We start from the raw sequence: 12,784 nt of genomic DNA on the forward strand, positions 1-12,784 counted from the left end.
TCAGCCCCTGGGCAATGCCCTTTATCAGTTTTCTCATTGGATGAACTTTGAGGTGCACAACAAAATGATCCTTGCCTGTCCCAAGTCCTGTTTTACATCAATAGAGGCAAAAGAGCCTCGTGCCGTGAGCGTGCTAGAGAAATGCATAAAGTTCTCAGGCTTTTGAAGCAGTGGGATAAATTAAAGATGGTTGATGGTGTTCTGTATCGTGTAAGGAAAGACAACCTGGCGGGAAAGAAATGGTTACAGTAAGTTATTCCATCATCCTTAGTTGCGCAGGTGATGACGGGCATCCACAATGAAGCAGGGCACCAGGGCCAAAGTAGAACTATGCACCTGCAAGGCAAAGGTTCTTTTGGGTCAGGTTGAAACATGATGTTTGCAGGTACGTCAAATGTTGGGGACGGGGACGGGGGACACGCAAACGAGAACACATTACACCTATATTGGCTTCCCTTCATTGGTTGCCCGTTCATTTTAGAATTGATTTCAAGATTTTACTTTTAGTTTTTAAATCATTAAATAAGATTGGTCCTAAGTATCTTTCAGACTTATTAAAGCCATATGCTCCATCCAGAGCACTTAGGTCTGCTGGGCAACTGCTCTTAGTATCCCCCAACGCTCTTAGTATCCCCCAACGCTCTTAGTATCCCCCAACTGCTCTTAGTATCCCCCAACGCTCTTAGTATCCCCCAACTGCTCTTAGTATCCCCCAACGCTCTTAGTATCCCCCAACTGCTCTTAGTATCCCCCAACGCTCTTAGTATCCCCCAACGCTCTTAGTATCCCCCAACGCTCTTAGTATCCCCCAACTGCTCTTAGTATCCCCCAACTGCTCTTAGTATCCCCCAACGCTCTTAGTATCCCCCAACTGCTCTTAGTATCCCCCAAAGCAAGATTAAAGAGCAGAGGCGACCGTGCCTTTGCAGTAGCGGCCCCCAAACTCTGGAATAATTTGCCTTTGTACATTAGGCGGCTCCTTCACTTGCTGTTTTTAAATCACATTTAAAAACATATTTGTATGGTGCAGCATACAACGCAGTATGAGAGTTACCTGTTAGGAGTTTTTTTTTAGTGTGTGTTACTAATTATTATTGTATTTTTATTACTTTTATTTAGTTTATTTTATTTATTATTATTATTTTATGCTTTTTAGTTCTATTGTTTATTTTATATTGTTTGTACAGCACTTTGGAGAACACCTGCTGTTTTAAAAAGGTGCTCTATAAATAAACTTTGATTTGATCTTTATTTCAATGCAGTATGCATAATTGTAGTGTTTTTGTGAGCATATTGTTTAGTATATAAAAAATGAAATCAGGAAATCTATATGCTGTAACAAATTATTTCTTTATCCTCAACCTCACTGCACGAGGCTAGTGGACACATGCAGTCTGCGGTCCTCCCTATAGACAATTCTGTGTGTGTCAGAGTGGGAGGAGCTGCTAACTAGTGGTGGCCAGTTCGTGAACGAATCGTTCTTTTGAACCGGTTCTTTTTAGTGAACTGGATGAACCTGTTCATCAAATCGGACTGATTCGTTCTAAACAGTTCGCGTCTTGAGTCAGCGCTGATCCACAAGTTACTAAAGTTACTCACTTTCGGTCATGCCTGACAGCCCCTCCGACTCTAAATAAACTAATATCCCGGAGTATATGTAACTCCTGTACACTGAACTGAGATATGTTGTGCTGAGAGAACTGTGAGCTTGTGCTGTTGATACTGCTCATGCGTGAAACACTGAACCGATACAGCGAATCATCAGTACAGAACTGAGAACTGGTTCTTTCGTACACGTCCGAGAACCAATGAGCTGTTGATACAGTGCATGCTTGAATAACTGAACTGATACAGTGAATTATCAGTACACTGAACTGAGAATTGTTTCGTTCGGACGCGTCCGAGAACCAATGAGCTGTTGATACAACGCATGCTTGAAAAACTGAACTGATACAGCGAATCATCAGTACACTGAAATGAGAACTGGTTCTTTCGGACGCGACCGACATGCTGAGAACCGATGAGCTGTCGTTACTGCGCATGCGTAATTCACTGAACTAATACAGCGACAAATGGAAATGGTTATGATTTAATGTCTTTTCAACATATGCGTGTTTAACTTCGTTGCATTAGTTTTTGAAACAACTAATGGATTGAAAGAAACATTTCAAAATTATGCTTTTATTTTGTACGTTTTTGTAAGTTGATGAATATTAGTTTATTAACTTTATATCTTTAAGACACGTAAAACATCCACGTTTGCACATTGATGGCTGTACTGGGTGTTTTAGTTACAAAACTTAAATGTAAGAAACTTATTCAACTAAAGTTATGATTACAAAGAACTTTTCGTATGTGTTAAATTGATTGTATTAATATCTGCCGGCAGCGGCGGGATGAAGGAATTTACGTCATGACGTCATTGTGAATTACATCATTGTCAGGACGTAAAAGAACTGGTGAACTGGATTATTAAACCGGTTCATGAAAACAAACTGTCTGAGAGAAACGGTTCGCGGAAAAGAACCGGACTTCCCATTACTACTGCTAACCCGTTCGATCTGATGATTTCTCTCTATTAACAGATTAAAAGTGCCAAATTTCATCGCTGAGTGGTTGTGTGGGAAGTTCTTGTGGGGGAAGGTGTCCATCCCAGACGTGCACGTGTGGAGTCTATAAACGGCGTGGCCGCGGTACCTGACAGACACACAGCGATTGAGAGGTGAGGCCTTTATTTCATAACAAATTATATGAACATATTTTGTACATAAGTTGTAAATTCATACAATAAACTCATAATAAACTGTTAAACGGATATGAATACTGTTATGAACATAATGACAGTCTAATTACAAAGTTTAACAGCAGTTCTGACAGGATTAGCATCCTTAGAGCTCACTGAGGTACTTCTGAGGTGACTTTAGAAATTATATCAGTGGCATTGAGAGAGCTTAATAAGCCAAAGAAAGATACATCTGCAAAAGGTAAACGATAACATAACTTTGACATTTATCAGTGGCGGTAATTGAACTTGCAATCTCTTGCTGGATGGCCGATATCGTAACCACAGTGCTATCACTCCGAAGACGGAATGACATGTAGCCTATTAGTGAATAACAGATGCTTAGCGGATGTTGCTTTCCTCAGAGGAATTTTTTGCGGCAATGTAGTGCATCCTCACAGCATTAGCGCTCTCGGGTTTCTGATGTATTTTTTACTTCACTTGGTATCAGTGACGTTAAAATATTTAAAACTCCATAGTAAAATAATTCGTTAAGATTTTGCAAATATTAAAAAAGTATGTACATATCAGCTGAACAGAATCTGACAGGATTGAGCTTTTTTTGAGGAACTTTTCTGTACAGCACCGCTTTTCGGTGCCACAGATGAATCCACAGCAAATAATAAAATAAATAAATATATTTGAGTGTTCAGCTGACATTAATGCTACATGGTAGTGGTTTATAGTAGTATTTTTTCTCTGATCACATAGACAGCTCGTCTTAAGTGCGCTCCCCTCGGTGTGTTTACAGCGCAACAGGTGAATCGGATTCTTTAACAATTGACTCAGGAACCGGCTCTTTAATGAATCGCTTAAAAATTTCACGAATCAAGAGTTATGTGTTCAAAAGATTCAAATGAATTGGCAATCTGACCTGGAAACCCCCGCCTTGTGACCCCCTTAGGATAGGATGTGAACCTATTTAGTTCAGAATATGGAAAGTTTTTAATTGTTTTACATATTAGATCAACAAGAAAAAGTATTTTTGTGTTTTATTTCTTACCTTCAGAATGGCCATGCCGCTCCATCAACAGTACACCGCTGTGATGCAAATCTGTGGAAACACGCACCACCCAAAAAGGCTCCACTTTTATTTTCAAAGAAAAGGAAGTGAAAATAGGCACCTACAATACCAACACGCAATGCATGTTGAGCGACGGCAAGCAACTATATATGGTGTCAAAATTTGGCCATGACACCAATTTTATGGCTGATCATTCCTATGTCATTAAAAACTTTGTTTTAAATGCTAGAAATGGGCGACAGAATTTGGACCAAAAACATTGACATTTAGAACAGCTCCCCTGGACCTATCAGAGAAAGCAGAGAGAGCAACGAGGGCGGCCCTTTATCCACCTTCACAACAAGTGACTGTGAAGAAAAGGACCTTTTTTTCAAGACCCGGATTTTTTACTCTCCAGGGCAAAATTAAAACTGTAAGTGAATTTGATGTTAGGATTGATTTTAATCTCTAGCACAATCATTCTAGTACACTGGATGTGTTCTGTTGATTTAAGATGTTTCAGATGAGAACAACGTTACAACAAAACTGGATAATTGATAATTATATAATATCAAATACACACACACACGTAAAAAAAAATGTAACAGGTCTATAATGTTCCAGGTGTGTAGGGTGAGAATGACAAGGTCGCAGGTTCCCACCCGGGATTTATCCATAATACCAACACATTTTAGATGTGTCCTTGTGGAGGGACGAGGCTGTGACAAAATTCAACGAAGGGGATGAGGTGGAGCTTGCCCACCTTCACACCAGCATCCAGGCGAATGGGAGGGGAAAATTTAATTCCTCTGTCAAGGTACAAAATAGAATTCTAAAACACAGTAGTTGCCTCTCTAGACAAGTCTTATGCACCTCCTGATAGTCTCAGTGACAATAGAAAGATATATTTAACTGTTATACTAAAATGTGTCACTGTAAAACATTTGGCTGTACATTCATAGCAAGATACTGGCAGCTGGTTTTCCAGCCACTTACTGTATTTTGAAGGAATATTTTTACATTATATCCTGTAATTATTAAATTCAGTATCCAAATATCAGTATAAGAACTAACTGAATCTTACCATCACATCATTTTACAGTATTCCTGTTTTACATACTGTACTTATAGATTGTGATACTGGCTTAAGTTATTAATAGTATTATTAAGAAGCCATTTATTTTATTATAAAATTTAAAAAGCAACAAAAAGCCTTTTTAAGTAAAAATGTGAAAAAATTAACATTCAAGGGTCAAGCTATTTCTGTTAAACAAAGTAGAAACATGCACGAAAATATTTCACAAACCTGGGACCTGAAGTAATTTCTAAATGAATTAAAAAGTCATTAGAGCCATTTTCTGCCTGGTTTATGAAAATTCATTAAAATACTGTTAAAAATGACCTGTAAATTTAAAGAAGAGTGTTACAATGGAGTGCCACGATGAGTGTGAATAACATTTATTTTATTAAAATACAGGTCACCGAGGGACAAAGAGTGGTGCAAGAGCTGGAGGTTGTTGGGGTACTCGAAAACGACTACGCCTTTTATCCTGCTTGAGCTCGTCTGAAAAGTACATCTTGCCTGTTGAGATTTACTCTGGCAGCCTTGAAAATCTAAGAGGCTGCCGTTAAAAGTATGTGTAGAGAGCATGAACTAAAAAGTTCTCAAATTAAATGTGGTAGAGGCAAGTGGGTAAATAGACCTACATTTATTTAGGATGGTTTGTATGACGGTTTTGTTTTAATAGTTTGTTAATTTGTTCTTTTTAGGGTTTAATTATCATTTAGTTTTGTCAAACTATCCTGTAACGTTATGTGCAATTCTGTTTCTATTTTATAAATGTTCTGCTTAATTCTAGTAACTAAGCCTGATGATTTTTCCCCACACGTACCAAAATAAACACAAACCCTTAAAATAATTTAAGAATTTAAGCAGACCATTCATAAAAACGTTACCTTTTATTTCTTTGTGGTTATTAATCAGATGTGTACTGTTACTGTATCTAACAGACACCTATACAGGGATAAAGCTAGCTTCATTTGAGCAGTCTGTAGCCCTAAGATGAGATAAGAGAAAGTGTACATAATTGTCTATGAAAAAGAACAAGTTATTCAAGCTAACAAGCTATGGTAAAATAAATTCAAGTTCAAGTTTATTTGTGTGCTTTTACCAATTGAAATGGGCTCAAATCAGCATCACAGAACATAAACATAAAACAAAATTTTAATATAAAGACGACTATTACTCAAAAATTCAAGATTAATTTTAGATATATTTGAATGTGTTGTATCCACAATGAGCAGGTCTGAGGTGACTGAAGCGACTGTGGCAAAGGAAAAAAACCCTTGGATGGTAAAGGAAGAAACCTTGAGAGAAAACGCTCTATGCCTTTAGTGGATTTTGATATTCTGATAACTACCAGAAGTCCTGAGTTTTGTGATCTCAGAGACCGTGAAGGATTGTAACCTGTTAAAAGACTAGTTAGATACATGGGAGCTAAACCATTTAGAGCATTGTAAGTAAGTAGCAGCAGTTTGTAATTAATTCTAAACTTAACAAGTAGCCAGTGTAGAGATGATAAAATTGGGGTTATATGATCATACAGTATGATTTTCAAAAGACAAGTTGCTGTCTAATATAACACCCAGGTCTTTCCCTGTCGAGATAGTAGTTACAGTACATCCCTCTAAATGGAAGTTGAATTGTGAGAGCTTCTGTGTACTGGTTTTTAGGCCAATAAGTAGTATTTCTGTCTTACCAGTATTTAACAATAGAAAATTACAGGTCATCCAGTCTTTTATCTCTTTAATGGATTCAGTTGATTTAGACAATTTAATTTGAAAAGATATATAACTGGGTACCATCAGTATATCAATGGAAACTAATCTTATAAAATACTGGTGCATTACTCAAAAGGACAGAAAATTAAGGACATGTATGAATAAAAAAAAAAATGGATTAAAGCAGCCTGCAAGGACAGAGTCATCATTCAAGAGATCTCTAGGATCCTGGAAGTTTAGAAAAACTTTATAACTTAGATTATATTCATAATAATATAATATTTACCTATGAAGATTACAAATATTTTTGCTTTATGATCTGAGTAACAGTTTCACAAACTGTTAACACATAATAACACATAATACGCAAGTGATTGTTGTCTCTGGATGTATTTATTCAGGGTTTGTACTGCAATGTACAATGAAGACTCCTCCTTATTACACAGATAAAGTATTGAGAAATTTCCCCATTGTGGGAGGAATAAAGGTATATCTTATTACTCAAATTACACAATAGAAGTGTATCTAAAGAGCAGGCCAGGAAGATGGGGTGTCAGGAAGTTGGGGTGTCAGGCAACAGGGGCAGCTCCACTATCAACTAAATCTGTGAAAATCAATGTCAAACAATTAAAAACAGGAAATTATCTGTAAAATATATTTTTCTGCTTAAAAACGAGAGAGAGAGAGAGAGAGAGAGAGAGAGAGAGAGAGAGCACATTTAATTACCATGGCTGTAGAGAATACAGCAGAGGATGCGAACAGAGAAAGACTTCCTCTGACACTGACTTGTGTTTACCGCTGACACAAAGATCATGATCAGTAGACTGTGGGGAACAGCTTGACACTAAGAGAGGTGGGTTTCAAAGCCTTATCCTATTATTTACATTACTATGATTGTAATATTTTTTCATTTATATTACACCCTAGGCACTGTATTCTGTATTGTAAGGCTTTCAGCTTTTCAGCTAAGAGCTTGTAAGAACTGCTGTTAAACTTGAGTTCTGGCTTTGTATAACAACCAACTTGATAAAAAACAGCCTATTGTTAATACCCTGTGTTAAATATAGGCTAATACAATATATGCATAAAAATCGTTTACAATTATGCAATTCTTTAAACGTTAAATATTGTTCCACAGTTTGGGGCCATCACACAAATGAACCAAGAATATAAATATCTGAATTTTGTTATTTGTCATTTCTCACATTATAGTAAACCATTTAAAGGTTCTGAATTTGTTTTTAAAAAGGATCTTTAGATGGATTAAACATTTGCTTTGTTTTGTTGTGCTTTTAAAAGGAGAATGATATAGGTAAAAAATGTTTGTGATGAATAAAAAGAATCAGAATTAGACTGTAATAGAAACAAATATAAACATTTATTAAATAACATAAGCACTATATAACTAAGTTTATTTACAAACAATTCTATTAACCTATTTAGTATTTATAGGAATAGGGGAGTGGGATAGGAATAGAGGGATAGATTAATATGGGATGATTATTAAGAGATAATGGATCCTAGGGTTAAGGATGACTGTACACACCTACAGTATAGGAAAGAAAAGTGAGTTTTATAATCTTAATCAAAAATAGAAATAAAATTAATTCATACTTACCCATGGAGAGCTTGAGCAATGTAGGGAAAAGAAGTGAGGAAAAAGAATGAACATAAAATGAATCAGAAGAATTAAAAATAAAGCAATAATAAAAAAAAGACATTGCTCAGAGCTTCTCCAAAATGTCCATCATCTGCTGGACGTGCTTCTTGAGAAGATGCTGAACCATGGTGGCTAAGGCTGCTGGGTCGCTGTAGCGCTCCAGAGGCTGAGAGAACAGTACTTCAGCAAGCTGTGTTAGTTCAAGTTCAGTTCAAATCCTTATTTGTCCCCCAATGGGGCAATTCATTGTGCAACAGATAGTGAACAAATCACACACAATCACACACACAACAACAATACAAAAGATTGTCTATTATGCAGGCATAGTTAAAATTATAAAATAATAAGAACAATAAACAAACAGTAAATAATAAAGTTATCTATAGTTCTTTGCAGAATTGAGAAGCAGAATGGCTGCAGGGACAAAAGAGTGTTTATATCTGTTGGTTCTGGATTTTTGGGAGTTTAAAGCGTAATCCCGATGGCAACATCTGAAATTCAGCCCGTAAGGGATGAGAATTATCTGACAACATAGACTCAACCCTCCTTAACATCTGCTTCTGACAAAGTTACTCCAGACCTTTCTTCCTAGAACCTGTGATGCTGCTGCTCACCTTAATTAACCTCGAAAGGGAGTTTTTTTTGTTTTACAGTGATGGACCCATACCAGCAGATTAAGGAGAAGGTAACAACTGACTCAACAAAAGACCTGTAGAAAAGAGTCAACAGGGTCTTATCCACATTAAACTTTGACAGCTTCCTCAAGCAATGCAAAGCAAACTGGTATTTGAATCAAAACACAGCTTATCATCAATAATGGATCCTAAGTACTTATACTCTGTAACAACCTCTATATCCTGACCATTTATACTAGTTTTCTCGGTGTTAGTGACATTACGCCTAAAATCAATACACATGTCCTTGGTCTTAGAGGCATTCAGTTCAAGAAAATCATACTTACACCATGTAACAAAGTGATTGATGACCAGACCGTGTGAAGTTTCCTCATTGTTCAATAGGCTGACAATAACCTTATCATCAGCAAACTTCACAAAGTATTGGTTATCAATCACAGAGCGACAGTCGTTAGTGTACAGAATATAGAGAAGGGGGAAAGAACACATTCCTGCGTTCAGCCAGTTGATGTAAGGGCCTAGTCAGAGAGATGGCCATTTACCCTCACTCGCTGTGATCTATTTGTGAGGAAATCTAATATCCAACCCACAAGCTTGGCCTCCAGTTTAAACTGATGTAAGAGCTTCTCAACCAGCAAGTGGGGCTGAATGGTGTTAAAAGCTGACGAGAAATCCACAAACAGTAGTCTGGCATGATTTCTATTGCCCTCCAGGTGGTTAAGAATGAGGTTAAGTACTGTTACAGTTGCATCCTGGACCCCTCTATTTACTCTATATGCAAACTGTAGTGGGTCAAGGAGGCAATTTGTCATAGATGATAGTTTTCTTTTGTTCAGCTTTTCAAAACACTTCATCACAACTGACGTAAGGGCTATGGGTATGTAGTCATTTAAAGTCTTAGGGTAGCTACTCTTTGCAACAGGAACTATGATTGACTGTTTCCATACGTCAGGGACATTCTGTTGACACATAGATTGATTAAAAATGTAAGAGAAAATAGGGCCTAGCTGTTCCACACAACAAGAAAGAACATGGCTGCCAATATTATCTGGGCCACCTTATATACTGTAGGCACATTTAATGGAACCATAACACTGAACAAGTATCTTCCCGTTTCTGGTTGGGCAAGACACATATTTATTAAAACATTTTAAGATTTTGTCCAATGAACAATGATTAAAATCGCCTAAAATGAGATTTGGGGCATCGGGGGGCACTGCCTGTAGTTTCTGGACAGTATTATAGATTAGGTATTATAGATTATCGGGTGGATATAAACAACAGTTACGAAGATCTGCGAGAATTCCCTGGGTAGATAGAAGGGGCGCAGTAAGACTGAGAATAGTTTGATATCTTTTGTACACAACTTTTCTCTCACTAACGTTGTTTTGCACCAGCGCTCTTTTATATGCAAGCACACACCCCGCCCCCTCGCGACTTGCCAGTGTTCACTGACACCAGATCCATACGAAAAGGAGCACCAAAAGCATCCAATGTAATGCCAGCGTCTGAGTCCGCTTTTCTCAGCCATGTTTCTGTCAGGGCCAGGATATATGCTTCTTTAAATTCATGATAATATCGGACATGGGCTTGCACTTCATCAGATTTGTTTCGAAGGGACCGCATGTTAGCAAGAATGATAGAGGGCAGAGGAACACGCGACAGAGGCCGCCTTGCTCGATCGTGTAATCCACCTCTCCTACCCCGCATTTGACAAGATGCGTTGTAGAGCTCTCGCACCTACCATACTGCCATTTAATATCGGCGATATCCGGGAAATTGTTAGGTGATCCTGTTGACAAATTATACACACACACATCCAACACAGTGTCACTGAGTTTAAGCTACAATACAAAAAGTTACAAAAAGAAATTAGCATTACATATTAGAGTCCTGTTTACTATATTATACAAATCTACTGTATTTAAACATGTCACTTCACACAGGCAATTATTAGCTTACACAGGAGGAGCTCTCTGCTTCAATCGAATCCTGATAAGGAGGCGTCCTCAGGAATTGAATCAAGGCCTCGGAGGCCAACTTCACCCCAACTACATCCTGTTAAAACAAACAAAACATGTCTGTGACTCACTGGCTATGGTTTTCAATTAGCTCAGTAAGTATTTTCGTCACTAAAATGAATCGCTTTTTCATCATCCTTAAGTCACCTGGATGTTAGCCGCTGCCAGACGCATGACGATCTTCTTTCCAACCAGGAAAAAGAAGTTCTGGTTGTGGATGCTGGTAAGCAGAGTCTGAACATGAGACAGCACACAATATAAATTAAAGCCGAGTGGACTTTACCTGCACAATAACAGCAGCCGAAAAAAGGATTTACTCACAGCGAATGCCTCACGGAGAGCGGGCAGCTTCAGGCCGACATCAGTAACCCCTCTGTCTGAAAGATGGCAGCTAAGAAACAGGACATGTAAATGCTTAGTGTATGTTAAACATACAATACGACATTACACCATTAAACAGTGAAGAGTTTCATGCCAAATAAAGGGCACCTGCATCTCCTCTGGGTTAAGGCTCTCGTCACTCTCCTGCAAGCCAAATCAACGAATCGTTAAAACTTGCACAGTAGATTTTACAGCCTCCCGTTCAGGTGAATAGCACCAAATGTAGATACACATCAGATGTGGAACATGGAATTACCACATATGGAACAGGAACCTCTTCCTTGTCCCAAGTGGAGGTGTCCATTTGCCCATCTTTACCCACAAACAGGTATTGTGCAGTTTTGTGATGCCACAATGAATAATCCCTTACCTGTATGCCAGTGAAACAGTCCTCTATGGTGGTATGATAAGGGAATCCCTGCACATGACAAATAGCTGAAACTCAAGATCTATTTCACAAAGGATCGTATCTAAAAATCAACAAGGTCAGTTCTCTTCATTAGAGTACTTAGGTCTGCGATTACCATGTGATTGATGGATTGTGTCTTTGTGGTTGTATACCAGCAAAAACGACTCTCTGGGCCCCTTATCATCCACAAGAGGTATGTCCTGATGTTTACTGACTAGAAATAGAGAAACAAAACCAAACATTAGAACTTGTAAAGAAGATTGTTTGTGTGTTTGTATCATAGCTGCTACACTGTAGAATACCTTAGACTGGGAGATGGAGGTGTCTGTGAAAAGGAACTGAATGTTTTGGCAAGCGCTGATCAGCTCACCAGCATCGAGTGGCTGTGAAAATTAGAGCAGGAAGATCATAAGTGCTTCTGATCACAGCAGTTTTATACTGATATACTCTTCAGTAAAAAGTTCCTTGTAAAATCCAGTGATCAGGTTTAGTAAATAAACGAAAGCTTTGGTTACCAGAAGAACAGGTGATGGGTCTTCTTGTTTGGGCAGCAAATGAAAATGTGGCTCAAGAACCTTAAAACACACAAACTCAATTTAGTCCCTGCAATTAATAACATTTAATGCCACAATAAACAATCACTTAGCTGAATGCCTGTGAAACTCTCCTCGTATCTGGTATAATATGGGAATCCCTGGGTGTTTGTGTGTTTGTATCTCAGCTGCAGCACTGTAGAATAACCTCAGACTGGGAGGATGAGGAATCTGCAGACACAAAATGAACATCCCAGCAAGCGCTGTTCAGTTCACCAGCATCGAGCGGAGATCATAATAGCTGCTCATCATAACAGATTCATACTGACATTCTTTACAGTAAAAACAACCTCGTAAAATCCAGTGATCGGCTTTAGCAAATAAAGGAAAGATTTGTTTACCAGAATGACGGCTTGTGGTTCGTCTTGAGGTTTGGTGGGCAGCAGCTGCAGAATTGGCTTAACGACCTTAACGCGCGCACACACACACACACACACACACACACACACACACACACACACACACACACACACACACACACACACACACACACACACACTTAGACAAAAGTGGCCTACA

At 38.2% G+C, this 12,784-nt stretch overlaps 2 long non-coding RNA genes across 2 annotated transcripts; one reads left to right on the forward strand and one right to left on the reverse strand.

Annotated features, from left to right (window-relative positions):
- The first annotated feature begins 1,854 nt into the window (after positions 1–1,854).
- LOC113651081 lies at positions 1,855–5,941 on the forward strand. The gene is made up of 5 exons (XR_007144466.1): positions 1,855–2,081; positions 2,586–2,722; positions 3,792–4,218; positions 4,410–4,602; positions 5,263–5,941. It is a non-coding gene; the product is annotated as an uncharacterized LOC113651081 (long non-coding RNA).
- A 2,644-nt stretch (positions 5,942–8,585) lies between these two features.
- LOC125146050 lies at positions 8,586–11,319 on the reverse strand. The gene is made up of 2 exons (XR_007144558.1): positions 11,030–11,319; positions 8,586–10,919 (listed from the first exon to the last, which is right to left on the reverse strand). It is a non-coding gene; the product is annotated as an uncharacterized LOC125146050 (long non-coding RNA).
- Between the last annotated feature and the right edge of the window lie 1,465 nt (positions 11,320–12,784).

The sequence above is a fragment of the Tachysurus fulvidraco genome, chromosome 12 (assembly GCF_022655615.1).
Source record: "Tachysurus fulvidraco isolate hzauxx_2018 chromosome 12, HZAU_PFXX_2.0, whole genome shotgun sequence".
Classification (NCBI taxonomy): Eukaryota; Metazoa; Chordata; class Actinopteri; order Siluriformes; family Bagridae; genus Tachysurus; species Tachysurus fulvidraco.